At 37.2% G+C, this 5,072-nt stretch overlaps 1 long non-coding RNA gene across 1 annotated transcript; it reads left to right on the top strand.

Annotated features, from left to right (window-relative positions):
- The first annotated feature begins 3,655 nt into the window (after nt 1-3,655).
- Nucleotides 3,656-4,233, top strand: LOC108248602. The gene is made up of 3 exons (XR_001809139.3): nt 3,656-3,709; nt 3,825-3,901; nt 4,068-4,233. It is a non-coding gene; the product is annotated as an uncharacterized LOC108248602 (long non-coding RNA).
- Nucleotides 4,234-5,072: the final 839 nt, after the last annotated feature.

Raw genomic sequence — 5,072 nt, 5'->3', positions numbered from 1 at the left:
CTAAATGCATTTTCCATAATCTTAAAGTATGGCGGAGAAATTTATAGTTAACCGTTGTGCTAGCTAGCACTGAAGTGTTTGCTATTGCGTTACTCGCACAAAATTCAAAATTTTGTAAACTTTTTGATCACCACTTCAACAGATTGGCCTACAGATGGTATGTACCAAATGTCACGTTGATCCAACTTTTCATGTGGTAGTAGTACTGGAAAGTAGGTTTTGCCTTTATCGCGCTATAGCAAAAAATCTAGTTAGGCGGAAGTGGGCGTGGCCAATGTAGAAAAGATGCAGAATTATCCATAGTTTGAGGTGCCACCAAGATTTTGAGTGTAGGACTTACGGTTTAGGAGTTATTTGCAAAAATGCATTGTCCTTTGTTATAGCGCCCCCTAGGTATGGGACGATATGATTTTTTTTGTCTGAGTAGTGGTAGGGATTTTCTATCAGGCTGCCTGGTTGGCTTTTCTCCAGCTGTTTCTCGTTTTTCTGGCCAACGCGTTTTACCGGAGAAAAATAATAATAACAAATTTTGAAAAAAATCGGTACAAAAACAATAGGGTTCCCTGCTCCGCTGGGAGCAGGCGAACGGCCATGCCTTGCATTGGCCGCCCTTGCATTGGCCGCCCGCTTGCTTCCGCGGGCTTGGAACCCTAATTAGGGTAGAAGACGAGGTCTTCTCTGAAGAGAATAGATAAATAGAGCTGTTGTTTTTCTGCAAATATCAAACTTTGTTTTTAGAGGAGCCAGCAGTCAATAAGAAGCATCAGAACCAGAAAGATAAATGATGTAAACAAGTTGTTCAAGGAACCAACTTCCTTCAGAACCATGTTCTCTTGACTGACAGTTTTCAACGCAATCATTTAAAGTTATAACAGTCATAGTTGCTTATTAACAGCTCAGTTTCATTAAATCACTTCATAATCAATGAGTTAATCAGAAGGTTTCAATCAGGACTGACACAGAGAGTAATGAAGCCAACAAATTATCAAAATGAATGTTAAAAAAGCCAGGTTCAGTTTTATGTGAAATTATATCATGTTCTTGTTCTTTCAGCGTTCCTTCTAACTGTCAGACAAATATTAACCTGTTGGCCTTTGACCCCGATGGAGACGAAGTTAAATGCAGATATGGAAATGATTCGTTGTCAGAGTGTAACCCCTGCACACCACCGTCTGTCCTCAGCCTCTCATCAGTGAGTAAAAACTGTTTATCTCAGCTCAGATTAGACAGATGAATGGAATATAGAATCATAAAGTTGTCTTACAGCAGCGTATAACGATCTAACAGAAGCAGAAGTAGTGTTGTTCATCTCTGGTCTGTGTTCAATTTGACATGTATCTTAAAATGCTGCCAATGACTTGATTCATTAAGATGAATGAACAGCAAAAACCAACATAGTCGGTCTGCATGGAACGCATTATGCTACATTTTCACTTATTGTTTAACCAGACTAAACATTTTTTTGTTGAGTTTTAACCAAATATCAAGATAAATATTAAATATATTCTTAAAAAAGCAAAAATAGTATTATAACATAAACGTTCTAATATTTCTTAATATTCTGTATGGTTTTAATTTGATTTAGGGATTGAATTGTTTGGTAATTCTTGTTTTAACATGTATATTCTCAGCAGCTCAGCTTTACAGGAAAAAGGATTACAAAAAAATCTTGTTTTATCAACAGTAATTGAGTTGGAACTCAGGATTCAAATTAGTTAGGTAAACAGGCTTCAAAAAATTCAGTTTCCAGGTTAAAACAAAACAAACAATAATAAACTTGTGTTATTTTAGTGCTGAGCTAAAACTAAAACTGCCTTCTTCTTTTTCTTCAGTTTCACAGGAATCTGATTGGCCTTTTGTGAATTCTTTATTTGTTTTTCCTCTTGCAGTCTTGTACTTTGTCGTTCACCCCAACAACAACCAATAACACTGAAACATATGCAGTCCAGCTGGTGATGGAGGACTTTCCCAAACAGACCATCAATCTGATTCACACTAATGGTTCACAGGAGGTGAAAACCACCAACGATGCTATCAGCAAGATACCCGTCCAGTTTCTTTTGAAAGGTACAGTCCTTTGTTAGGATTTATTTGGTTTAGAGCCACAAAGATCTGCTCTGAAGTTAGATCTGCTGTTCAGAGACTGAAAACAGCAACTGTTCAATACTGGTGCACAAATGTCTCAACATCTACTAGTTGGAGTTTTATCTGGTGCAAGAATCCACATTTTTATAATCTCTGTAAATTAGGGATATAAAGTTTCACCTGAAGAAATGAACATGGCATCTGCACAAAGGTTTACCTTCTGAGATTGTTGCAGAATCATTTGAGTCGAAGTGTTGGACCACTTTGTTGACAAACAGGTTTGTATTTTCTTCATCTCAATGTGGCTCAGTTTGTTGCTTTCTTGTGTTGCTCCAGTGGTTCCTTCAAATCTTTCCTGCACTGAAGGTCTGTATCTGCCCAGATTTCTGCCTCCAACTCCAGACAACAGAGCTCAGATCATTGCCAAAGTTAATCAGATGGTGGAAATCTCCATCATGGCAGAGGCAACTGAGTCTACGTGAGTGAAAACAAAACACATTTAAAAGAAGTTTAAAGTTAAAATAAAGGTGATGTGAAGAACTGCTTCTAATTACGTAAGTTGAAAAAATAACCATTTGGATCATGGAGTCAAGAAAAACAGTCTGACTTTGAATAGGCAGGGAAACCTTTGGACCTTTCACCTGTCAAACTGTTTTTATTCCTGTTTGTTAAAGGATCACTGAGCTCCTGTTCAGTGGACCAAACAATGTGGTCAAGAGTACATCAGGATCAGGAAACTTCACCCTGAAATGGACACCATCTAACCGAGAAAGTGGACAAAGCCACTCCATCTGCTTCGTTGTCCAGGCAAAGTCTGTATCTTCTCATATCAACATAACATTTACAATTTACAGAAATTAACAGCAGCATAGTTTTTATGAGACTGAATTTACAGGCCTATATAAAGTTAAGGAAGCAAGGATGAGATTTTGAGTTGAATTAAAAGCTTCTGTCTCACTGGGCAAACATCCTGACCAGCTTAGGAACCCCCTGATGGATGTGGATGTTGGTAGAGAGAAGGTAGGGGTGGAAGATGAAAACAATGACAAGCTACAGATCACTGGACTGATGTGAACTAGACCGGCTCTGTATGGCCCCCTGAAGTATCCAACAAAATCTATTCCTGTGAAAACCAAAGATTAAGATAAGATAAGAAAAGACCAGATAAGAAAATTTAGGAGGAGATAAGATAATTTAAAACAAGATAAAATAAACTTTATTGTTATCATGTTGTGGATGACTGAGAATCTAAATCAGCATATTTGTTTATTGAAATATTTTTTGACAAAGTTCTTAAACTACATTTCTACAATAGTGCAATAACAAAAATACTGTTCTGACTTGTTTCCACAGCTATTCCAGTATTCTGTATCAGTCTGAGGTTCGATGTGTGGCAGTTCTTATAGGTAAGTGGAGTTCTTCCTGTGTAACATTTTTAAAATCTCAGCATTTAAAAATTTTTTTTTTTTTACTTATCCTGCTTATCTGCTCTTCTCTTTACAGGCCAACCACCACCAACAAAAACCATCATCACCATCACCACCACCAACACCATCACCATCACCACCAACACCACCAACACCATCACCACCAACACCATCAACACCAACACCAACAGCACCCCGTAAGTTTGACCGGAGTTAGGTTGATGTCTTGGAGTCAGCGCTGTATTTGTCAGTAACAGAACTGTACTTGAACGCCTCTAATTGTGACACAATGTTAAATCTCTGTGCTTCTAGGGTTTCTTAATTCTCTAAAGCTAAAGATCTCAACTACAATGTCACTGGAGAAAAACAAGGAGATCATTGAAAAACTGGTTAGTAACTTCCTTGCTTTTAGTTCAAAGAATCACAATCACAGTTTGAACTGGTTCAACTGGTTGGGATGATAGTTCAGTTATGAAACGTGATCAGATACAATCAGTCATGTTTATGATGTGGTACTGATTTTATCTCAGCAACAACCTGTGTTTTCTTTTCCAGATTAAAGATGAATTGATTAAACGAGGGCTGCCATCATACATAAGTGTAAGCCTTCTGAGCAATGGTTCAGTGAAAGTCTCAACAACAGCACCCCCTAGTGGCTAATCGTGAGAACACAGCTTTTTTTTTTCACAAGGACATTTACAAGAATTTTTTTTTACATATAATTGCAGATAATAAATGACATTTTTAAATATATGTTTTACTTATTTTAATCTTGAACTATTTTTAAACCAAATGAATGTAAATCTACTATCTGTTTACTTTTTTGTCCTGCCCTGAGTTACGTTAATTTATTCAGATGTCTTCCATCATCTTTGCCTGGATTTTTCCCACATTTGTTTACCAATATGAATTGTTTTTAAAAATGTATTATTCTTGTAATTGTTGCAAACAAAAATTAAAGGCAGCCACAGCGAGGATTTATTTCATGTGATAATATTACATTTTAACCATGTCAATGGGAAAGCTGGTTACCTTAGTTTTTAATGAAAACTATCTGCATATTTAATTTTTTCTGTTTTGACATCAAATTTTATTGTAAACAAACTTTATGCAACATTGTAAAGAACTAGAAAACCATAAAACTAAATAAAAGTCAATTATGTTGAATAAATCTCCAGAATGAGTTTTGTTTTGCGAGTCAAAAATCGGAGTCATTGGTGCCAGTGGTCATCGGAGCACTCGGTGCTGTGACCTCTAAACTGGAAGAGTGTTTATGCTTTAGAGAAAAGAAGCAGAAAAGCATTTTAAATCTCAACTAGAGTTTATCAAACTGTAGTCAAGCTTTAATATGAGTTTTCTTCAGCCACTCTCCCTTAAAGCTCAGACTGGTGAAGAACCCTGGCAACAGATGTTGATCCCATCTCACCTGCTGAAGCTTGGAGCTCCTTCAGAGTCACAGGTGTCTTGGTGGTCTCCCTCACTGTCCTCCTTCCTGCACGGTCACTCAGTTTGTGAGGACGGCCTGCTCTTGGCCCCATATTTCCTTCATTTCCTCTTTAG

The sequence above is a fragment of the Kryptolebias marmoratus genome, linkage group LG7, assembly GCF_001649575.2.
Source record: "Kryptolebias marmoratus isolate JLee-2015 linkage group LG7, ASM164957v2, whole genome shotgun sequence".
Taxonomy (NCBI): domain Eukaryota; kingdom Metazoa; phylum Chordata; class Actinopteri; order Cyprinodontiformes; family Rivulidae; genus Kryptolebias; species Kryptolebias marmoratus.
Note: the sequence above shows the minus strand (reverse complement) of the source record. Positions and strands in the feature narration are given on the sequence as shown.